The sequence below is a fragment of the Lissotriton helveticus genome, chromosome 8 (assembly GCF_964261635.1).
Source record: "Lissotriton helveticus chromosome 8, aLisHel1.1, whole genome shotgun sequence".
NCBI lineage: Eukaryota > Metazoa > Chordata > Amphibia > Caudata > Salamandridae > Lissotriton > Lissotriton helveticus.
The window spans coordinates 134,747,106-134,773,042 of NC_136069.1; positions in this window are offsets into that span (position 1 = coordinate 134,747,106).

A 25,937-nucleotide genomic window follows, 5' to 3' on the forward strand; every position below is an offset into this window, starting at 1 on the left:
AAGTAGTATTCTGTTTAGTAAAAGCAGAATAAAGTCCATAATCTGTGGAAGAGTATCCCTTTTCATCTGAGAGCATTAATAAGGATCACCACTGTTTCACCTGAACATATAATAAGTTACTGAAATGCATAGGAGCCATAACAAATGTTACTAGATAATTTTAGGATTTGCTTTCTGCTTAGAGTTGTGAAAAATGATAATTTTATTTGTAATAGTGGTCATTATTTTCTCCTGTTGTCCATATGTTCTTAATAACATGTTTTCTAGTATTTTTAAGCATGACGTTGTCTTTTGTCGGTTGGATTGTTTTTGCTACCCAATTGACATCTGTACCCACCTCCCAACCTATGTCTCTTCCTATTACTACTTCTTCGCATTCTTTCTATACTTTATCTGAACATGAACTGGTTAGGAGGTCAGAGTTTACTAATAATTCATTTGTACAGATTCTGCATCAACACCAGTTAGTAATGAACACCACTAATTGTTGGGTGTGTGGTCTTATGCCACATACTACAGATAGAGGTATTCCCTATTTGGTTCTGTCATTTAGTTACAATGGGTCTGTATGGGCATATCAGACGATGTTTATTTATGCCAACGAAGTCTATCCCTCGCGTTCCATGAAAGATAACTCGAGTAATAATGCCTTAGTGAAGGGAATAACGGATAATATTGACATCGATTCAGACACAGACTGAGTGATTGCCTATGTAAGGGCAAAAGGAAGATCTGAGGTTCAGTGAATTCTGAACCCGTGGGTTCCATTTTGTGTATGGCAGCCATTTTGTGGTTGCCCTCACATAGGCCATAATTGTGGCTGAACTAGTCTTTTGAGGACATGTACACCTTAGCTCGAGTTCATGCTGACTCCTGTTTGACCTGAGTGAACTGACCCTGTTGCCTGAAGCTGACCTTGTTAAACCAGTTCCTGCCCTTTAGCTGATCAAGATTGAGGATCAAAGCACAGGACATTGTAGAGTTTGGTATGCACACACACACCCCTTATCCTGCTTCTTATCTGTTTTCTGTTCCTTCTTTTATGGTCTGTTTATGATATGGGTTGTGGTCCTTTTATTATGGGTTTGTCCGGCTTGTGTAAGAAGGAATTATAGGCATTTTGCATGCTTGCAAAAGCTAGGACTGCCCCTTACTTGTATGCTGAAGTTTGTAACCCTAAGCATATAAAAGGCCTCTGTTTTCTGTATTCCTCAGACTACCTCATTCAGTTGCCACGGCTTCTGTGTGACGTGGCCTTACTTATTAAATTTAATAAAGATGTCTTTTCATATTTTCAGCTTCTGTGCCAAGTTCTTTTTTTATTAGTAAGTATTCCCTGAGAATGAAGATTACAGTTCTTCAGCAGTGGGCGAGATAAGTCTGGTTTCTGAGGGGGAGGGCGTTCCAGATCCTGGGGGCCATCCCTGAGAAGTAGCGTTGGTATGTTTTTTTCTTGTGGAATCTTTGTGGTTTCAAAAGGAGAGTTTCTGCGCTTCTTGTGGCTCTTGAGCCTTTGGAGATTGTCAATTTCTGGGCGATGTAACTGGGCGAGCTGTGGTGTAAAGCCTTGTGAGTAATGCAGGCGATTTTCATATGTATTCTAGCTTCTAACGGAAGCCAATTCAGCGATTTTAAGTCAGGAGAGATGTGAGAGCGTTTTTTTGATCCAGTTATGAGCCTTGCTGCAGCATTGATAGAGGCTCTTAATGGAGCAGTTGTTGAAAGGGGGAGGTCACAGAGGGCGGTACTTCCATAGTCAATCCGAGGGATAACTAGCGCTTGGACTGCAGTTCTGAAATCATTAGCTGGGGGGAAGGGTTTCAGTTTCCTCAAGGTATTGATTTGGAAATGTGCTCCCTTGGTTTGCATTACTGATATGTCATTGCATTTTCAGATTGGAGTCGAGGGTGATACCTAAGGATTTAGCTGAGTCTACAATGGTAGGTTGGACGTTGAATGCAGTGAGGTGTTTTAGCCAAACCTTGGCGATGGGGATTTTGGAAGGGGGTGCAATTAAGAGGAATTCTGTTTTTAGAGCATTAAGTTTGAGATGGTTCTCAGCAAGCCAGGTCTGTGTGTCCTTAAGTGTAGAGTTGAGTAGTTTGAGGTGTTCAGGGGATTGTAGTTTGAGGTAGAGTTGTGTATCATCGGCATACATGTGGAATTGCACATTAGATGCATGAAGCAGTGTGGTGAGTGGCTCCATGACTAGGTTGAACAGGGTTGGGGATAAGGAGGATCCTTGCGGGACACCAAGAGTTACAGGCACGGGTGTGGACATGGTGTTGTTAGTTTTGAATTTCTGGGTCCGGTTCTGGAGAAAGGAGGTGAACCATTTGAGTAGTGACCCAGAGATACCCATTCTGAGTTTCAGCAGATTGAGTAAGTTCTCGTGTTTGACCGTGTCGAACGCAGATGAGAGGTCCAGTAGGATGAGGTGGCAGGTACCGTTTTGGTCTAGAATTTGGAGTGCGTCATCGATTATGTGTGTCATGGCTGATTCAGTGCTGTGGCCTGCACGGAAGCCGGATTGATGTCGGTTGAGGAGGTCGTAATGATCGATGTGTTTTATCAGTTGGAGGTGGACACATTTCTCTAACAGTTTGGCTAAGGTAGGGATGTTGGAGATGGGGCGATAGTTATTGAGGTCAGTAGGGTCAGCTGTGGGTTTCTTAAGTATAGGCGACACTTGTCCAGCTTTGAGGGAGTCCGGGATAGATCCTTGTTGGAGAGAGCCATTAATGATTTTGGTCCAGAGCAGGAGAAGCCATGGGGTGAGGTCCTTTACGGCGTGTGCAGGTAGAGGGTCCGAGAGGTGATTGGAGGGCTTCAGGGTACTAAGGATCTTACCTATGGATTCTTCCGTGTAGGTATCAGAAGATGCCCAATAACCATTGTTTTTTTGTGTGATGGGTGTTTTACAGATGGGGTTGGAGTATAGGTTTAGTTAGGTCAGCGAGGAGATCCTTCTTGATGTTATCTGTTTTTAGATTGAAGAAGGTAGCGAATTCTTCACAGGATGGTAGTGTGCTGGTTGTGTTATGTGTTCGCTGTGGTTCGTCTTTGGATTGAGTTTTGATTAAATCAAATAGTTTTTTGGGTCGTTTTTTTGCTTGGTTTAGTTGATGGCTAAAGAAGTCCGCTTTCGATCTTTTGATTTTCCTGAAATAAGCATTTCTTTTTTTCCTTAGAGTAGTGAGATGCATAGCTGATGGGGCGGATCTCCAGTTACGTTCTGCTAGTCTCATGTCTCGTCTATCATTGTTAAGCAGACCGTTGTACCAAGGTTTTGAGCTTTTGGAGGAGACTCTCTTTAGCTGAAGGGGGGCAACTTCGCTGACTAACGTAGCCATTGAGTTGAGGTTGTGATCGGTGAGAGCCTGGACGTCGTCGTTGCCGGTGGGGGGTATGAGTAGATTGTAGCTGGGAGAGGGAGCGGAGATACGATTGAGGTTCTTCAGGTCTCTTTTCCAGAACTTGGGTTTGGTGGATTGGGCTGGGTAAAGTTTCACATGCTCATTGATGAGGAATGTGATAATGTGGTGGTCGGACCAGTCACAAGGTTGGATTGAGTCGAGTTGGATGGCGTCACCTTTGGACATAATGAGGTCCAGGATAGAGTCTTTGTCGTGGGTGGGGCTGTTGCAGATTTGGGTGAGGTCTAAGTTGTTAAGGAAATTATTGAGACAATTAACCACCGAGTCGTTTTAGTCGTTCCAGTGAAGGTTGAAGTTGCCAAGGAATATTTGTGTGTTTTGTCGACCCGAGTTAGTTGTGATCAAGTCCATGAGGTGTTCAGTGAAGGTGAGGTTGTCCCCTGGTGGGTGGTAAATAATATGTAGAGAGCATACTGGATTGCCCTCACTGTTGACGTCAAGGCAAAAATGTTCACAGGAGAAGAATATAGGAGAGATGGCTCTGGTTACTGAGAAGTTACTACAATGAATACATGCTATTCCACCTCCTGTCCTGCCAGTCCTGTCTAATCTGATGATGTGGTAGTTGGGAGGAACTAGAATGTCGAGGAGGGGGAGGAGGATTCTGTTAGCCAGGTTTCAGTGAGTATGGTAAGGTCTAGGTCATGTGCGATAATGAGGTCGGCTATGTCAGAGGCGTGTCTGGGGGCAGATCTGCAGTTAAGTAGAGTGCATTTGAGCCGGGGGTAGTGAGGGAGGCGGAGGGGTCCAGAGTGAGGGTGACTTTCTTCAGATTGTTAGAGATGGTGCCTCTATTATTTTAAGCCTGTGAGGGTTGGAATGGATGGTGGGGATGGGAAGGTGTGTGGTGGCTGTGTGGGTCAAGGGAGAGGTTTCGTAGGAGTGCAGGAGGGCACGTATGTCATAACGTGTCAGATGATTGATGCATCGGCGAGGGCGGCTGAGAGAGTTATGGGCAGGAATAGAATTCCAGTGAGTGGGATTTTGTATGTGTAGGTGTGTGGGAGGGGTGCAGTGTTTGCAGGATAGGTGGGTACTAGGAAGAGAGGGGTATCTAGGTATGGGTGGGCGTAGTTCGCGGAGTAGCGCTACGCGAAGCTACGCGAAGTGCACTTCGCACTACGTGAACTTCACGTAGCACTACGCGAGCTGCATAGTAGCATGTTCGCACTGTGCAAGATGCGTTTTCAATGATTGCACAGTGCGAACAAGCATCCGGCACTGTGCAAGCATTGATAACGGCATCTTGCACAGTGCGAGCTGTAGTTTTCTGCTGCTCGAGGAGATTATTACTCGAGCGGCAGCTTTCTCAACGCGAACAGGTAGTTTCTCATTGAGAGCGGTCGCGAGCATGCGCAACCACTCACAATGAGAAACCTGACCTCCTTGCGTTGAGAATCTCGCCGGGATGTCATTTTGCTTGCTCGCGGTCGCGAACATGACGTTCAGGACCGCGAACAAGCAGAAAATGAGCGCTGCACTACTCTACGCTGCACTACGCATGTTCGCACTGTGCTACGTGCCGCTCGCGTAGTGCGAAGTTGCAAAAACTTCGCAAACTCCGCGAGCGGAGCGTAGTGCTTCGCCCAGGGTTATATCTAGGTTGGCAAGAGAGTAATGCTTTGAAAGTTTGGAGCTCGTCTTTATATTGGAGAAGGGTGGTCCTAATCTTGTCAAGGGTGGGGTTGGGAACGGTAGTAGTGGGGGTAGTACAGCGAGGTAAAGGTTGAGGAGAAATGGCTCGGTTCGGTATGAGAGCTGAAAGGGGCGTGGAGAGAGTGGAGGTGGGAAGTGGATAGAATGTTGGGTATGTGTCAGGGGTCGGTGTGGAGGAAGTTAGGGTGGGAGGTGGAGGGAGAGGAGGTGAGGAGGGTCTTTCCGTGGTGGGTACATAGGTGACTATCGTGGGGGGGGGTGAAGGGGAGAGACAGGGTAGGGGAGGGTGTTAAAGGAGGGTGGAGGGCTTGAACTGGATCCGGAGGGTGGGAGCTAGGAGTGTTATGGGAGGATGGGGGCCAGAGGGTGACGGTGAAGGAGAGCAGGGTGGCAATGTAGGGTGAGGTGGGAGGGGGGGTGGTGCTGCGAGAAGATGAGTGGGGATTAGGTGTGAGAGGAGGGGAGTGGAGAGAGGGGGGTGTTGGTGGTGTGAGAGTAGAGGAGGTGGGTGTGGTGGGGTGCCGGGAAGGGATGTGGCAGAATGGGGGTATGCTAGATGTAGGATGCATGAGGGTGGTGATAGACTGGGGGGCTAGATGTGAGAGGGGGAGGGGTGGTGACATAGGAGGGGGGCTATGTGGGGAGAGGAGATGTATGTTGAAGGGTGGGGTGAGAGGCTTGAGGATGGCACGGGATTCTGGGCATCAAGGGGTCAGGAGGTCTGGTACGTGGTGGTGAGCGAGGGGGAGGGAGGCTAGGAGTGAGAGGAGGCGGGTTGGAGATCGTGGAGGGGGTGATGGATATGAGAGGCGGTGAGGTGGTGATGCAGTTGGGTGGTTAGGTGGAGAGAGGGGATGCGTGTTGTAGGGTAGGTAGTAGGGTTGAGGGTGGCAGGTGGCTCTGGGCGTCCTGGAGTCAGGAGGGTTGGGGGTGGGGTAGTGTGGGACTGGGTGGAGGAGGCAATGTATTGGGTGTTGAGAGAGGCGGTAGGTTGGGGAGGGGTCAGTGGATTGGCCGCCTGCTCTTTAATGATGAGGAATATGCTGTCAAATAGGTTAAGGCTACGATCCGCAGACTGGGTAAGAATAATACCATTATTGTAGATAGTGATGGTGGCTATCGCTTGGAAGAGTTGTGATGGAATAATATGCAACAGAAGACCATGAGTGGATTTCCTAGTAGAGGAGAAGGTGAGTACGGCTAAGAAGGCTTTCCTCCATTGTGCTCTGCGTTTGGTGTAGAAGATGATGTTGGTGGTCGTGTGACCATTACGAGGAGAGAAATAGGGATCTGCAAAAGGGGTTTCTGGGTGGGATTTCAGAAAGTTGTGCTTGAAGATTTTGGCAGATTTTTTTGAGAGCTTGGGGGGGGTAGTTGATTGTGTATGTGTGAGTGCCGGTGATCTCCATGGTGATAATCGTGAGGTAATGTGAATGTGTAGAACTATAAAGGTGAGGCGGTAGCTGGGGTGAATGGATTGTGATTGGGCTACCTGCGGAGGGGCTGTCCTAAGCCTAATCAATACTCGTTGAGGAGGTCCAATGCATTAGGGAGGAAAGAGAGTGGTTATTTGGGGAGCTAGCAGCTGATGAGAATGTTCCAAGATTGCCTGCCGAGAAAAGTCAGAGACTAGTCCAAGATAGCCAACATCATGGGGGGAGGAGGTAGTGGCTGGATGGTCTTTAGTCAGTTTCTGCGAGAAAATGAGGAGGAGTTATCCTATCTTACTGTCTAGAACCTTCATGGGGTGGGGAGATGAGTCCTATTTCCATTCCGATGAGTAGGGGGAGACGTCCTATCTCACTGTCTAGCACCTTCGTGGGGTGAAGAGACGAGTCCTATTTCCATACTGATGAGTAGGCCAGCAATGTGGGAGGCGGTGGGGAGTCCTGTTTTGATAGTAGGAAGGAGTTGGTGGGGGAGAAGTCCTATTTCTGTTGTTATACTTTGCAAAACAAGGAAGAAGTTGGGTCTGACCAGGGGCTACGGGTGAGCTGTTATCAGTAAATTTTATGGCTCTGCTATTTTGGGCAGGAACGAAGGAAATGAATCATGGAAACTCCCTTTCAGGGAGAATATGAGGAACGTTTCAAAGCTAAACCCTAGTGGTTTGCTTAAATAAGAGTCACAGAAGCCGGTAGTTTTAGTCTTTACATTGCAGTCGGTGATGTCCCTGGAAACTGGCGGTTGCTGATGGGTGGATAGTGAGCAAAGTGAGCAGTGAACAGTTCCTGATGGGGTGGCATGAGGCGCCGATATATTTAGGGGTCAGTTACCGGGAGAGCAGCTCGTTGTGGCGTAGAGAGCAGCGGTGTGCAGCCCTCTCTGAGAGAGATGTGGTAGGTGTCAGAAAAGTGATGATCTGGAAAGGGCGGGGCGCATCAGGGTTACTTGTTTTCTCGGCGTCCTTATCGGAGGGTTGCTGCATCCGCGGTCCATCTGCGAAGTCTCCGCTGCTGCCAAAATGGTGCAATGGTGCAGGCACCACCCTGTGCCCTGCAAGACGCCGCTTCACGAGCGTCGAGCCGGCAGCCTCAACGAATTGCCCCTCCTGCTGCGACGATCATCGGTCGCAGCTCGATCCTCGATCCGGTGATGTGTACCTGGCTTCTGGGAGGAGGACAGTGTTCCGGGCTTTGTCCTCTTCATTCAGGAAAAGTCCGAGGGCGCGATGTCTTTGTAAGCGGCTGCAGCTCGATTCCAGAGCCCGGCGATGCGCTTCAGAATTACTTGGGGCCAGATTAGCAGTCCCGGGTGCCGAGCCCTGTCCTCAGAATTCTGGCAGAGTCTGAGGGCTCGATGACTTTGGGCAGAGAGCTGTGGGGGAGGCTCGCTCCGAGCACAGGCGGCAAAAACGGCTGAAGGGAATAACTGTGGTTATTCTAATTAATCCAGGTACTCTCGGATGGTCTGTCCAGGTAGGGGGCTGCTGCTAAATGGGGATAAAGACCCGAAGGTGATCCCCAGCGTTCGGAGCTCTTCCTTTTGCTTATGTTCCCTGGGCCTCCTTGTCCCTTGCACAAATGTTGTTAGCCATGCTGAGGTTCAGGCCTCCTTTTGACATGTTGTCTTCCACTTTTACTGTTGCCTGGAGATTTAAGTTACAGACATCAAAGAAACCCACAATTCCATTCAGTGAACTTTTTTTCAACAACAGCCTGGATGACCTGGTTCAACAACTGCTCATCGGCTTCCCGGCCATCGGCGAGGATGATAACCGTGCATTGACCACTCAATGTCTTCAGACCCCAAGGCAACCCTGATCATTAGAGATGCATCTATGGTCAAAGTAACCAAACAAAAAGGAGTATATTCACGCATTCCACAAAAGTGTGCGCAAAATGGCGAATTTTGAAATTAAAACGAAGAAATGCGTGATTTATGTCACAGATGCCAATACTTAGGAGACCATACATGATGATGAAGCATCTCAGACATTCTAAGTCTCAGGACTTGGTAGCCAACCCAATAGTCAGCACAATGATTTGCTGTGCAATAGTTGTGCAATCAGGCCTGTTTCTTTCTTGAGCAAAGACTGCTCTTCCAGATTCATGTCATCAATAGCACTTTTCTGTGATACTCTACCCTTGACAGGCACAGCAGAGCTAACAGACATCTGTTAATCCAAATCAAGACATGGCTTGTGCCAACAGGTCCCTCCAGCCCAGAAAGAGTGAGATTTTGCAGAGTTATGTGATATATAGATGTTTGGATATTTGTCCCTTGTCTCATCTGAACCAGTCTTTAAACTTTTAAGTTTTAGTTTTTTGCATCAATCTTAAATTTGGTGTGGATGTTATGTGGTCTACTTAGTATTATGCAATAGAGAGTGATAGCCATTTTTTTAAATCACCCTCCTAATTTCACCATACACCAATGAAAACTCTGTGGAGCATACTTTGTAGAAAATGACGCAGCGCGACATCTTGCTGCGATGAGCTGCGACATTAGGAAAGTGCAGGGATGCATAGTATTCACAGCAATACAACCCATCCATGTGCTTTCCTCTGTACTTGAGCTCAATTGGCTGCCTCGTGCCAACGCAGGCAAATTGTACCATGATGCAAGGGTGCCTGCGTTGGAGGGATGATTGTTTTTGTGTAGGAAGGGACACCTTCCTGCACAAATACAATAATTTATGGCATTTTCCTCCTTTTATGTGTGCTGCAGAATGCTGCATACATAGGAAGGTCAAGAAACGAGGAGAGACAAAGGTATTTCTTCTTGTTGCACCACTTTAGTACCTCCTCTGGGGAGGTGTTAGAATCTGACGCATTCCAAGGTTTACAAAACCTTGACCATCTGGGAATGCATCAGAATCCATGGGTGTTGCGTGGGAACACCCACAGCAACACCCATGGAATGCCCCTTTCACGCAAAGTAATGTGTGAAACAGGGCCATGTGGGTTGGCTTTGCATGGCCTTGTAAATATAGATCAGCATTGTGCGCCACCGGAGCATCAAAAAAAGTGATGCTCTGCGACGCAGGGGCCTTGTAAATATTCCCCTGACTCTACAAGCTGCACATCATGTTGCTTCAGCGGTTTCACAAAATAACTACTTACGCACTATCAATTGTGAAAACTCATAGGCAAAATGTAAAAGAATGTGGCAGAGTGCGGGGTAGCTCCATAATTACTAACGCTGTGCAACGTCACTTTAGAAATTAAGGGATGCGCTGAATTGACAATAATACTGCGCACCCCTGCGTTTCTCCCTGCACTTCACCAATCCTCCTCAGCGTCATCTGTCTGGACTAAAGGCAGCAAAAACAATGCACACAGCAACCCCCAGAGTGATATAGACTGCACACTCTAGTAAGGTCATAACGCTCTGAATAGCTCATAGCAGCAAAGAAGGTCAGACCTTTTCAGTCATGGCCAACTCCAGCAGCCAGACTCACCAAGAATTTTATTGACAGTATTATGAGACTTCCTCAAAGTACCCATCCACCATTAATGCCCTTTTATTTATTTATTTATTTATTTATAGTGTTTTATATAGCGCGGACAAGACCCGTGGGTATCAGAGCGCTTAACATAAAAAGATTACAGATTACAGATTGACATTATAGTAGCAATTATAGCAACAAACATATATGAGGTAGAAGGCGATATGCTATCAGGGGTGATTAGATAAATATATTCCTAACGCCTGTGCAATTAGCATTAGGAGGTGCATAGGCTTAGCTTGTGTCATAGTCATATCGTCAAGCTCGGTGAGGTAGGGTTACATAGCATTATCAGTACAATTCCATGAGTAATTAGCAATAAGAGTTGAATAGGTTTAGCTTGTGGCAAGGATTTTGATTTGCTTGGATCTCCGGTAGTGTCAGCTACTGAGTGCTAGAGGACCCAGCCGTGTAGAGTCTTTCAGAAGAGTCTTATCAGTGCTTCATGGCCTCCGCACTGTTGCCTTCTTTCACCTGTACCTTCCCAGTACCATAGGAATCCAGGAGTGTGACATTCCTCAGCCTCTTCCAGGAATGCTTCATGCATGGTGCTGGAGCTGGAGCTACATCCAGCAATGCCTTCTAGGCATTATGGATTGTTTGGTTGTGTGCCTTTCTTCCAGAGGTGACTTCTCTGTGCTGTAAAGGTTCAAGAGAGTGAGGCTAATTCTGTGTTATGGAATCCTAGCTGTGTGGCGTTACCCAGGAGTGCTTTATTACTATTTTAGGGCCCCCATGTAGTGTCAACTTTGATCAAAAGTACATTCTTTGGCCAGTGGGTGCCAGATATGTGACCTTCCCCCAGGAGTATCTTGTTGGTGGCTGAGAACCCTAGCAGTTTGAGCTGCATTTAGTAGGGACTTTTCATTGCTGCTGGACCCGATCAATGTGTACTACTTTCAAAACATACCTCTTCAGCTGTATAGCCAGTTCTTCGGGCTCAGTGGACTAATGCGTCCACTTCAGGGCCCTGTGTTCGACCTCATGCTTACAGGTTCAAATCCCGGAGGGTCCACTTAGCCTTTCATCCATCTGAGGTCGCTAAAATGAGTACCATTGAGTTGGGTAACAATAAAAATCTGTTATTCAGCACCAGAATACCTCCGGGTGAATGTGCGCTTTACAAATACTCATGTTATGTTATAGGACCCTAGCAGCGTGACCTTGGATTACACAAGTCATTACACGGATATAATTATAGCATGGGTCTCTAGACATTCTGTTTTAACACATGTGATTTTATCACATATGAATATACAGCATGTCATGAAAGTGACATGCGTTAAAAGTACACATGTTAAAACCCAGCAATCACATGCTGTGCGGCCCACAACAAAACAGGTGGAACCCTCCCCCCCCCACAAATCCATTTCACAAGGCAGAAACTCCACAAAAAGCAAGACAACATAAAAAATAACTCAAAAGTACAAATCACAAACACAATAATTGGGTGAAAACCAGTGAATGAACAACAGTGCCTTAATGACTGAGCACATGAACATAACCTACACAGAGCACAGCCAATGAGAAAGGCCCATAAATGCAATGCACACAAACTCTCACAGGTGCCAACATGGATACAGATGTTCCTGGGCATTTCATTGCCAGAACACCAGATCCCAATGCTAATTTAGTATGTCATGCTGCTGGCACAAGAGGAGCATCATAGAGAAATACCAAAGCCTAGATGGAGGGGAAACAGCACGACGAGACTACACCTTTGAACAGGTCAGATTCTCAGGTCCTGACAGCCTGTGGGCCCAAACTGGACACCATATGCCACTTCCCAGCAGCTGCCATCCGAGATAAACTGGAGACATACATTGGGTTACAGACTACCATACCCCCTTGCCAAACGACTTCAACGGCTGTATTTATTCGTCAACTAGTGGACCAGCATAACCTAATGCCCGACCCCTTTAAATGCAATATATATGCTTAATGTGTGTTTAACTGTATTAATCTGTGTGCATTTTATCAGTCAATTGCAGTAAGTGAATGTATATTCATTTTAATAAGAGCCACTCATATGTATTTAGCTGAACTACAATAAGTGCATTCACCATGAAAGAAATGTATACTTTCGTTAATTTGCCTTTGATATAATTACTTATGCTAACTGTATTGATATAGAACCTGTTTAAATCTAGTGTTGGCCTAACCTGTAACCAGGCCTCACTGCACACATTATGTTTTATACAGTGATTTGCAAGTGTCTTGCTTTGCTCTTTTTTGCAAGTGTCCTCTCATGTGGACACTACATGTGTTCCACTACACTCTTTAAAAAGGAAGTAAAAGCTATCCTCATGGCTAAATACACCTGAACTACTATCTCGAACACTGTTAGTACTCTGCACCAATATGTGCTACATGTTTGACACTTTTTGATTATTTGTATTAATTGTTTTATTACTCACGTGTTTGGCTTTTTAGCCACCTATCTGTACTGTTTGACCTATTGATTTATCTGTCTGACTATGCTTCCTCATGTACTTCTCTCTGTAAAGCGCTCTGATATCTGCAAGGATCTTGTCCGCGCTATATAAAACTTTCAAAATAAAAAAGTAAATAAATGTGCCTCATTAGCTTTGAATAGGTTAATTGTCCATTGTATTAGATTAGCACACTACTGATCTTTTTAATTACATTTTTTGTCTCCGATATGGAGACTAAGACAGTGGGAGAAACCATCCTATACCAAGCGGACCGGACTGCTGTTACATCCAAGGTCGTCCAGATGATTGCTTTTTTTGATAGAAGCTGGGAAAGTAGGCAGTCTATCTGCTCACACAGAACACTGTCTTTTGATTGGCTTCTTTGGTGGAAGATGATAAGGAAAAGCTTCTGGAATCTTCTTTCATGCTTTTAATTGTGTGTTCTTTAGCATAGCAGATTAGACCCTATCCGGACTCCTGCTGAGAGAGGATTCTTCTCGACTCTGCTGATTTCCCCTGCAGCATCAAGCTCGAATAGTCAAACTCCTTCCATTGAATGTGGAAAATTAGTGAGTTTTGGTGAACATTATCTGCGCCATCTTGCCTCTTCCCTGATGCCACACTTTTGTCGTGCGCGCCCGCCATTTTAAGATGCCCCGACCAGAACAAACCCTTTTGCATGCCGCCGGCCCCTGACATAGCCCTTTGCCTTCGCTAAGCCTGCACGCTGACCACCCCCTGCTTGCACCTGCCTTGAGTCATAAACCCCTCTCCGGCGCTGCTCTGCCCCAGGCCCTCATCCTGTTCCCAGCGCGACGCCTCCCTGCTTTCCTTTCATGATCTCCGGCCCTTAGATGCAAACCCCTTTTTCCCCGTGTGCCCGTTTTGTCCTCCCCGTTCCCAAGTCGACACCCAGCTCTGCCGATACCATCCTTGCCCCTCCCCGTACAATAGAAAGCTTCCCCCATCAAAGAATCCCCGGGTTGATCAAAGCCCCCACCCCATGAGATCCGATCAAACTCCCCACATTCCGTGAATCGGCGGATTATCCAGCTGCGCGATGCTCATCACCTGTTGTGACTAGGGTGGGGACTTCAACTGTAAATGTGTGTGGGAACAGGCCCAAAGGGGAGTTCCGGGAATGTCTTTTCCATACATCAAAGCTTTAAACATGTATGTGTAATCTGCAATAAAGTCATAAATGTGGATATAAGAGGCCAGGCCTCAGGGATGCAGTGAGAGCACCTCAGAACGATACCTTCTGTCCGTTTCGTTGTGTTCTCCTCCGGAGAGAATAAAAAACCTTGTTTCCTGCTTTCCAGTCTCCAGCGCCTGCCTCTTCATTGATTTAAATAACTAGAGGGTCACAGAGGCAATACCGCCGGGCAAATATCGATTGTCCCCGACCCGATTGAACTTTTTACAATTGGCGTCCCAAGCGTGGGGCCCATCAGCGACTCGTGGATCCAGTGGGAGAGGTCCCGACGACAGAGTGAACGACTGCAACGATCGGGAGAGCTCTTGCCCAATAGACCCTCGTCTGGCAGCCGATCATCCGAACTTCACTAGTTCCGAACAGACCTCTCTCGAGTGATCTACGGTCCTGACTGGGAACCATCAGGAGTGCCGTGAGAAATACGAGAAAAAGAGGACGATCGGGCGCTGGATTCGGAAGACAAGAAACTGTCCACATGGTCCGGGTAAGGTCGTGTTGCCACGACAAGTTGCGAAAAATTTGTTTTGATTGCTTGATTGTTCAAAATACTAGTATTGCTTTGTTTATTTTTATTTAGAGATTCACTGTCTGCAAACGGAGAAACAACAGGCTCCCTCTCCCTTTGCAAGCAGTGGAGGATAAGTAGGGTAGCAGCCGTGCTTGTTCTTTTTCTCCCCCACTCAATAATTGCTTGAAACTGAACTGTTGTTCACAAACTATTGTTTCCTGGAGATTCCCTATCTGCAAGCAGGGAAGAGACCACCCTTTTTGCAGATAGTGAAAAGGGTAGGTAACGCAGATCTTTGCGGTCCTACTCATTCTCCCCATTGTTATTTTGTTGGTCTTTTGATTTTTGGATCCATGAGGTATTCACTACCTGCAAACAACGTAGAATAGAAATATTCTGTCTAGTCTTTGCACCTAGTGATAAGATAGGCAGTGCTGACTTTTTAGTCCCTCGTTACGAGCCGTCATGTCTGTCTTCTCCCCATTGATAAATAGCCTGTTTAACCCGGACCGGGTGTTAGAGGTGGACCATATGGCTCCACTAGAAGGCACCCCTAATAAGGACATGTTCATAAACTATGGGTTAGTCACCATAGCTTATAATAAATTATGGCACAGGTATACCGAAGATAGCCAAGACAAACAGTGGCCACTGGCAGGATCCTTTGACCTTGATAAAATAGAAACGTTAGAAATAGCCTTTCGAAATAATAAGACGACGCCAATTATGCTCGACAGTCTCGGTATGTGGCGCAGAGAGGCTACGAAACGACAGAGAAAAGACGAGGATAAACCAAGTAGGGAAATATACCGACAGGACAACCCCAGGACACCGCTACCCACAACTTATCCCCCGACACTATGCAAAGGACGACCAGACTTAGGGTCAGACCAATGCGCTTTTTGTAGGTATGTCGGACACTGGAAAGCCCAATGCCCGACTCTACTGAGCGTGAGTAAAGGCAAAGGGCCGACAAGAACGACAGACCGACAGTACGAGAAAAGGCGCGAGACAGAGAAGAACCCGACTTACATAGACAGACCAGACAGAACCACCACGTTTGATTATGCCCGATGGCACAGATTTCGCCAGGAAAATCTCAGCGGCATGATCAAGTTCTCCTAGGTCGGGCAATGTCAAGACGGGAACCCAGCCTCGTTTAAAATTCACAGACGGAAAGAGATAATTATGACCAATAACTGTTTTTATATTTGTCTTGGGTCTTTGTATGTCATACTTGTACTGTCCCCCGTCTGAGTTCGTGTGTATGTAATGTACAAATCTGCGTCATCCCCCTACACGTGTTTCCGTGTTACTCGACCCCTGTTAGCAGAAACTTAGCATAAAAGCAACCTGGAAAGAAAGAAATGATAAAACAAAACCCGTAGACCATTAATAAACTTGAACTTTTAATTTAATACAACAAACAAGGAATAATAACGATAAACTGTAGAAAATGAAAGTCAAACAGAACATTCGCCCCCCCCCATTCTGGAACCTTCCAAAGTAGGGCAGGGTTACGGCTACGCCCAACCAACGGCAACCCATATAAGGCGAGCCCCGCCGCCAACTCTTGGTCAGGAAATCTTAACGTATGGGGGAGCCGGAGGAGAGGCAGGAGCCCGCAGCCTGGGCATTTGCAGGTAGTCCCGCCACATGTCTCCTTGGCCGGCCGCAACGGGCCTGGAAAGACTAAGGTAGTCCCGCCACATGTCAAGAGGAGAACGAGGCACCTCTTCCTTTTCTCTTCCGTCACAGCCGCAGCAGTCCTGGACGGCGGGATGTCCTGCACGTACCTCCACAACAATTTGTCCAAGTTGGGCTGGGAGGAAGAGGCGACGCGGACGAGCCTCTCCCACCTCCACCGGTAGGAGGTTTCCCAGCCCCCAGCCCGACGCCGAACACCCCCAGTCAGGCGATGGTGCCCATACTTCCACAGCACCGGACACACCATGGTGGCACCCCGGTACTTGCGCAGCACCGAACGTACAATGGTGGCACTTGGGGAACACCGGATGTGGAGAGGCCTTCATGCGGGGCGATGAAAAGGAGCGGCATGGAGTGCACCGGGAGAAGGAGACGATGTGAACGAGTCTCCCTCGCCCCCCAGGTGGGGGCATCACAGCTGCACCCCAGCTGAACGTCCCGCTCTCACAAAACAGGGACCTCTTCCTTTCACTCCGAAGGGTCTCTTCCATTCTTGCAAACTCGACGAGAGTGGCCCCTGCCCCGGCCACTAGAGTAACTTTGGCCAGCCATACAACTCGAACATTTGTCCCATGGAGCACGAGCCCCCATCTCCGACAGCATCTCCGCAGCCTTGAAGATCATACAAAGGTCCCCGGCGGAACCTTCGGCCTTTGCAGGTTTCCGGTAGGGGACGGCTGCCTTGATCGCCAACGAAACAAACATGACATTGCCACACCTTCTGTTAGCGTGAATTCTAGAACTGCCGAAAAGGACTCTGGTCCAAACTGCCAGTAATGGAAACATTTCCCCCCTGATGCTGCTTCCGGACTGTGCCGGCCCCGCCCAAAATGGCGCTGGTATCAATCGGAACTTACGAACACCTCGTGGTGTTCCTTCGCACTAATATAAACTTGATATTCTGAGATTTTATATGATCCTTGGTACACTTGGCTAGAAAAGACGAAGAGAACTCACTCGATGAATAGTGTGAAAAGATCCCCGTTACAAATGTTGATTACGAAGTACAATGTATTATATTTTTATAACTGATGTAAACCTCATTTACGACGCACACGTACGGTATGCATATAGGAAATCTGATTACAACTGTTATGATTATGCTTCTAAATTATGAAAATATATGCCCTGAACCCCCAGCCAATTAATAGACGTTTTAGTCTCTTACAAATGAATGAGTAAACTTTCCGATGTTTTTATTGTTGCAAACGACACCCCCCACTGTACGCACTTTAGCCATTGCCACGACCGACCAAATACGACCACACCCTCCTAATCCATATGCTGAAATGAATTTGCAGAATAAAGTCTTTGAAACTATGGACGGGTATTGCATGCTTTATTTTAAAACAATATGGGATGGGTAGGAAAGTTCTTTTTCTGTGCACCCTACTCTGCTCTCTCTTTAAGGTTAAAGGAAGATGGTTGCCCAGCCCTGGAGGACGGATCGGAATCGACAACACGACACTCCGCCTTAAAAGTACGCGACTGACTCATGAACTCTCGCGTAGAGGAAGACCGTGACTTCCAAGGATGGGTAAAACGAATGGTGTAAATGAGGGAATGTAAAAGGAGGGTGAAATGAAATAATGTAAATATTGTAAAGTACAACGTTCCAAAGTAGCAGGGACCCGAGAACCGAAGAACTTTAGAACGCCACGGCGTTGAAAGAGGTTTAAGGATCCCGATGGTGAGATATATCCTTTGACTAGATACCTCGCACTAGGCACCTCTGGTTTCCTTTTTATGTTTCCCCGCACACGCCCTACATGAACACACTACCCCCCCCGACTCCGAAAACCATATCCCCGGGGACCCTGCCCCAAGGAGGAAAGACGAGTAAGAGGTAAGTAAAGGACTTATGAATCCATGTATTTGAATGCGCGCGAATGCTGTCTCCCCCACCCCCCCCCCCCTTTTTTTCCTCCCTCTGCAGGTTACATCAGAGATTACAGCCAAGGTGTGGCGAAGATCTGAGACCTTGCCATGTCTAAATACACGAAACGGACTAGCGCCGCAGGGTGGTGTCTAAGCACGCCTGCAAACTACTCACGTATCGAACAAACCCGAAAAATTAGCACAACCTGATAAAAAGTGATCACCCTTAAACCAGACCGGACGAATGAACCCATGTCACGTATGATGCGAAACTGTGAGGGAATGTGTGTGTGTGTGACTGAGGCGTTGACCCAACTGGTCAAAGGACCGAGAATGCGAGAAAGTGCGACAAAATGGTACCTCCTTTTTCTTCTTTCCTTTTCTCAAAGCACGTCCCCCCTACCCTGTCTAATGCTCAAACTGCATGATTACAAGATTCTAACGCGGACTCGTGAATACCCTTTACTGTGTAATGCACTAAATAGCCTTTCTTGAATGCACTGCCGCCCTCTCTGTTGCACGTGTACTATTTAGCCTGCCGTTGCACTCTCTCTCTCTCTCTCTCTCTCTCTCTCTCTCTCTCTCTCTCTCTCTCTCTCTCTCTCTCTCTCTCTCTCTCTCTCTCTCTCTCTCTCTCTCTCTCTCTCTCTCTCTCTCTCTCTCTCTCTCTCTCTCTCACTCTCTCTCTCTCTCTCTCTCTATTTTTGCACTACCACTCTTCCGAGTGGTTAGCCCCGAAATTGGCAGATTGCCACCCCTAGCACACCACCTAATTGGCTTCAAATACCGTCAGTATTTGCACAAACGCTTGTCTTTAATACAATCACCCTGAGGCCGCGTCATTACCTCTCCTTTTCCGCTAGAAGTCAATGAACCCAGGTTGGGCCGTAAGGGAAAGGACAGGTAAGACGACAGAGGTTCCCTAATCTGGCCCGAAATAAGGGAACTACATGTCAACGGCTCCTATAGTATAAAACGAGGACCTCAGAATACGCGACCCTCCCCTCCCCGAATCGTCGCAATACCCAAACCAGAAAAACGATCACCCCCGTTACCTCCCCTGTCTATGTCCCTGGTTGTTTCCCATAAAACCCCTGTCCTTCCTAGAAGTAACCGGGCTGTAAAAGGTTACGTAGGACCCAGAATGATGTTTTACAAGGTTAACAGACTAGACCAAGGTAAAGAAATCATCAAAATGAACCCCGCAGTAGTTGAAAAACAGGATGCACCGATAGAAAGGAAATGTTTAGCCATGTTCGTCTCTCAGCAAAATACCTGTGTAGTACCATGTTGACGACTCACTGTACCCTTTTGTAAATGTGAAACTCTAGAGAACGGCATATCTTTGCCAGATTTGTCTCCCGAAGGTGGGTTACCATCAGATGAACGGTCATGCCTGTAATAAATGATTATGAAGGAAAGTCATAGTAAATCCAACAGGTCCGCCACCGGTCATTCATATGCCAGTTGTGAACATTAAATTTAACGGACATTTTCATTCTTTGCCTGGAGCTGGGAGAGAAATAGACTTTTTTTGATTATTTTCATCTGCAAATTTTCTAAAGACTGTCTTTTCAAACTTGTTTAAGGGTACTGCTGTTGGAGGAGAGAAGGACCGGATGTGGGAGCACGAGGCCCGACTGCAGACTAAGGGACACCTGCGACATTAGCCAAGGCGAGACCACGACTGAAAGGAGCTGCAGGACGAGGCACTGTTTTCGACAGCATGAAAAGAAAGGGTCGACCTGATGCCCCTGCTCGACGTCCAGTGCCTTTCGACAAGTTCCCGCTCTCTGAATTCCGTCGCACGCCCGCCCATTTGAAGTCTCTCGTTCCCCTAGTTTGTTCCCAATTTGGCCTTGCTCCATCCCCCTTTTTCCTCTGACCTACCCTATGGACTGTTTTGAACGCTCTTCTTCCATCGGAACTTTCTGACAATCACCTCAAAGGACACAGGGCGAAAAGGACCTTTCCGACCAGAAACGCGAGGAAAGGGTCGTGCCCTGCAACGCAGAACTTAGAACAGAGCTGGACTTGTAGCTCCACCGCCGGTGCTCAACAGCGCCAACGAAAGACCACAAAGAACAATGAGAACTCATAAAACTTCGAACATTCGACATCCTCAACCACCGTTTTGCTACGCCTCATTTCTCTCCCAGCCGCCATTGTATTGATCCTGCTCCAATCCGAATCTGAAACATGTATTAACCTGCCAGTTCACGTCATGATATGTACTTGCTGCTCGCCGTTTTTGTATTTCATTCCTATGACTTTCCTGCTTTATCAAATAGGTGCACCTCCTAAAAAAACCCTAGAAACCTCAAAATGTATTGTTTACAACTCTTTTCCATCTAGGGTTCCTACCGTTTTCTTTCTCATGCCCACCACAGTAGAACCGAATAGAAAATGAACCAGCAAGATGTCTTGAATATGTTAAAGGGAGGACTGTGGAAAATTAGTGCGTTTTGGTGAACATTATCTGCGCCATCTTGCCTCTTCCCTGATGCCACACTTTTGTCGTGCGCGCCCGCCATTTTAAGATGCCCCGACCAGAACAAACCCTTTTGCATGCCGCCGGCCCCTGACATAGCCCTTTGCCTTCGCTAAGCCCGCACGCTGACCACCCCCTGCTTGCACCTGCCTTGAGTCATAAACCCCTCTCCGGCGCTGCTCTGCCCCAGGCCCTCATCCTGTTCCCAGCGCGACGCCTCCCTGCTTTCCTTTCATGATCTCCGGCCCTTAGATGCAAACCCCTTTTTCCCCGTGTGCCCGTTTTGTCCTCCCCGTTCCCAAGTCGACACCCAGCTCTGCCGATACCATCCTTGCCCCTCCCCGTACAATAGAAAGCTTCCCCCATCAAAGAATCCCCGGGTTGATCAAAGCCCCCACCCCATGAGATCCGATCAAACTCCCCACATTCCGTGAATCGGCGGATTATCCAGCTGCGCGATGCTCATCACCTGTTGTGACTAGGGTGGGGACTTCAACTGTAAATGTGTGTGGGAACAGGCCCAAAGGGGAGTTCCGGGAATGTCTTTTCCATACATCAAAGCTTTAAACATGTATGTGTAATCTGCAATAAAGTCATAAATGTGGATATAAGAGGCCAGGCCTCAGGGATGCAGTGAGAGCACCTCAGAACGATACCTTCTGTCCGTTTCGTTGTGTTCTCCTCCGGAGAGAATAAAAAACCTTGTTTCCTGCTTTCCAGTCTCCAGCGCCTGCCTCTTCATTGATTTAAATAACTAGAGGGTCACAGAGGCAATACCGCCGGGCAAATATCGATTGTCCCCGACCCGATTGAACTTTTTACATGAACCTAAACTCTGGGTCATCTGATGCTAAAATCTTTCTTGTAGAATTTCATCTTACAATTTTGATGCTTTATTTCCATTAGGAAAGTTCCTTTATGGGACTGACTTCGGTCATATTTTGCTTGCTGTATGTTATTTTATTTTGCATATTTTTTCAGATTCTTTACAAATTCAGATTAGATGAACATTAAAATACGTACTTATTTACCATATTTTTCTATCAGTTTTGCTAACCTGATTTAAACTGTAACCTAAATTTGTTAATAAATGCCTACAGTTTGGATACCATCCTGTCTATCGTTCTTGTGGCACCATATTGGTTTCACTATACTTGCAATGTACATTTGATGTTAGCACCTTTCTTACGCTTCAACCCGACAATCAACGGTGCATACGACCAGTGGGAGATTCTGTTTGATGACTTCACCAAGAGTTTGAGATTTAACACGTTGACCGTGGCGCGAATTCCGCTGCAGTGCTGGCATTCTAATCAGTGGGGGGGTTTGGACGGTCCCCAGCCGTCCTCCACACACGCCCACTCTCACGTGGGATGGCCGAGGGTCGTCTGCAGCATCGAAGGGGTTAAGAAGCCCCTCTCTATCACTAGCATATCAGCATGCCGTAGGCATGGGATAAAGGTTGGCATAGCCCATCGTTTCCAAAATACTGATATAGCTTGTGAACACCCCACTCAAATTAGACAATGAGCACATTGTATTTCCTATGGGCCTGAAGACAGTGAATATAATACAAGACAAAAATTCAAGCAATTGTGGGTATCAAGGATTTACTAAAGCCATGGATTGTTCACACATTCCACTAACTGCCCACCAAGGCCAAGGAGCATGTGTTCTGCAACCACAAGATGCCACACAACATGAATATGCAGACTGTCTGAGATGTAAACCGATGACCTGCTAGATTTTTGGGTTCCACCCAATAGCTCCAAAATCCTTAAAGAACAGTAACAAGCCATTCACTGTGGAGAAACATTACCCTGTTAGGACATGAATTCTTCGTGAATACTTCCCTGGACTTGATGGTCAGTTGTTTTATGAAGTGTATGTATTTTGGTGAATGTCATGTAATGCTATATATTGGCAAAGGCATTTAATCATACGTCAGTGCATACGAACAGGTTGCTGCCTTGTCTGTGAAATGGCAGTACCCACAGATCAGATCTAGTTTGTTGCATGTGCACAACATTGCAATGAGACTGAAGAGGAATAGGAGAATCAAAAACATGATGATGCTGAAGCCAAAGCGGGACATGCTGAACATAAACAGGATGCGGATGTGAGTGGCTTCAGAAACAACACTGGCACCACTGATAATTACTTCGAATAAACCCACAACCCGCTCCTAAAAAAATAACACAATAAACATATTTACAAATTAATTATTAATAATTAACAACAAATGAATTGAGAATACATTATGTATCACAATTAACAATATAAAAGATTAAATACAAGTCCGCCTGCCATCCTGACGGAAAACGGAACCGCTCGCCATATGTGCGGCGGTCCCCCCGCGGGGGACATTAGGATGCGCCCACTACACCGGTGGGTGCATAACGCATTTTTAACATTGCGGCGGGCAGTGCTTTCAGCAGCGCTCACCGCAATGGTAAAAATTCATGGTGTGCATTTGCATGCATAGAGTGGCAGGCACCGCGCGGTGCCTGCCGCGTTGTGCATGCAAAGCCAGGGGGGTACCATAGGTACCCTCCATCCCCCCAACTTCCTAGGGTCCCGCAACAGGCCCCCAAATGTGAACTCTGCATGCCTTTCCGTAGCGGCAATACCGCCACTGAAAGGCTGCTCTCCGCCTGCATACTAATATGGATGACGGTGTCTAGCAGACACCGCCACCATATTAAACCCTTTTCCGTGCGGTTGACTCGTCGACCGGGCGGAAAAGCGGCGGACGGTCTTCCCGTCAGCCGCGGTACCCCCGCAATACTGATATGGCGGGGGTAATTGGCATGCAGGCGGTGTAGTATGGCGGGCGGATCGCCACCGCCGTTTGAGCAGTGGCAATCCGCCCGCCATACTAATAGACCCCATAGTTAGTACTTCATTAAAAAAAAAAATACACAATTAAGATATTTACAAAATATGTATTCATAATTAACAACCAATTAATAGCTAATTAATAATACATTAATTATCACAATTAATATACAATCTTAAATACATAAATTTTAATGTATAAAAAATATAAATTAATTAATTATAATTAGATTACTTCCCACCCTATTCCCGTATAAACCCACAACCAGCTACAGAACTGAGATGCAAAATGTAATTTGAAAAAAATTAATAACTTCTAAAAATTAATATTAAATGTATTATAATTAAATTACTTCACACCCTATTCCTCTATAAACCCACAACCCACTACGGAACTAAAATGCAAAATTACTTTTTTTTAATTACTTCTAGAAATGGAACACATATGTTAAAAATCAAATGCAATAGTTACACAAAAAAATAGAACACATTTATGTAAAATACACAATAAAATACATAGCACTAAATCACACAACAATAATTTGACTAACAATATTAATTACTTCGATATTTTGAAAAACGAAATTACTTACATTCAACTTGATATTCTTGACAACGATATTCTGACTGTCCATATTTTTGTGATCCGAGATTTTAGACTCGATATTAGTGCTACTCGATATTTCCTACTCAGTATTATGTCTGTTCACCATCAGCTGTGGCAGTAACAGTGTGGCAGCTCTGATAGTGACAGCTGTGGTGACCGTGGATGCGGCTTGGCTGGTGGCAGCTGTAGGGATCAGTGGCAGCTGTGGAGGTGGAAGCTCTAATGCTACCGTTGTGGATGTATTAGTCCCAGGCGCTTGCATGGAATACACCACTCAGTATCTATTGTCTTAATTAGTGTGGTGGTCTCAAGAAGGGGAGACACACCCTGCTCCCCCCAAATATCAATCAAAAGATTGAACAATAATTCACTAAATTCAAGGCACACACCAATACAATCAAAACTGAAATTCGTAATTATTATTTAGAAACAAGATGATGCTGGTATTCTTGTTCTTCTATATGTTCTTTTCTTTCTTTTTAGCCTCAGGGTTGCTAAGCTTCAGATGATTCAAAGGGGATCCTCCTCAGATCAAGTACGATTTTGGAGGATCAATCCAATCTGTTCTCATTCAACTAAATCCAACCAATAAGATGTGTAAAGTCAGGACCTAAAGTGAGCAACCAAGTGGTAAAATCCACCACATCAGGTACGTCCAAATCGTTACTCCCTCGATTATTTAGCAAGAACTCCAAAGAAATAATTATCTTCTCTTCGGGTCCTGAATGTAAGTTATCTTTGGTGTAACCGACACCCTGAGTATGTGTTCTCCGGCCCGATTACAGACCTGTAATCGGGCCGGAGAACATTTGGACGTACCTGACATCTGTATGTTCAAGACAGGAGTCACCAGCAAAAGCATGTCGTAATTAGTGTGACAAGTTTACACATACCTTGTTCAACCCAAGGTCCATCTATCACTCAGAAGTGTTAGCCCACAGGGGGCCTGCCAATCATGACCCATCCTGATCTTACCCAGGGCGCTGTTACCATCCAATTACTAATTTCACTCATCTTGATGTGGGATGCATTGCACGTTTGGTCTTACAGAAAGGTAAGGAGACACGGAAAACCACTTCCTACCAAGTTTTCACCACAGATTTTCTTGCAGGTTGATCCTGGAGGAATGTGTGTGGAGTACAACCAGTCGGGCAGGTGCTACAAGCCATGGCCTTACGTATGTAAACATGTGTTAAGTTTATCTACATTAAAACCCCAAAGTATTCCTGCGTGCCTAAGCACTGTTAGAGCACAATGTAATTTTAAAGAGTGAAGAGGGGTTTTCTAATGCAGTTTTGCCACGTTATAAGTATCTGCCAATGCTGATTTTGAGTGAGCTTTTCCTGCGTGACTCCAAATGTGGGGACGTACGTTTTACAAGGTGTGCACCCAGAATATCAACCCCAGAATATCGATGAGGCATAATATTGAGGACAAATTATCAAAATAAAATATCAACAGGTGAGTAAGTATAGATTTTCTATACCCAACTCCACATATATGTACCAGTGCAGTACATATATGTTCAAGGTACATAGATGTGGAGTTAAGAATATTAAATCTATACTTCCGTATATGCACTTGCCTTTCGATATTTTGTCCATCGATATGCATGCTGTGCTTGAAATTCTTACACCATGATATTCTGGGAACCTATATTCAGTAGTACAAACGTGTTACAAGCTATTCTACGGATAAAGTCGGTAAATTGACCAATATATTAGGATCTACAACAGTATCAGGAACACAACTTCTCTCAAACAGCAAATTCTGTGTGGTACTGCCTTCTGTTTCACCGGGGGTTTCCCTATGTACTCTCTGGCCACGTTAGCAATACATATTAGGGATACCAATAAGCTATGCACAATCACCTACTGCCAAAACTGTAAATTAGGAGTAGCTAGGAATAGAAGCAGCCAGCCCTGCCCGGAGCATCCTCTCTTCTGAGGAATCTGGAAGACAGGAAGTAAATCTATAAAATCTATAGATGCTCTGCTTACTTTCTGTATTTTCCTATCTGTACCATGTTCCCTAGACCTTTAAGGAGTATATATGGGCAGTTTAAATGTGTTTTTATTTCACATTGCACCAGGATATGGCCTTGGCCTACAAATATGGAAATGGAAAGGTAAACAGTAAAAGAAAAACCTGGAGAATGTCAAGGTAAAATTATCAGTGCGCTCATTCATTCAGAGGAGTTGAGGGAGTTAATT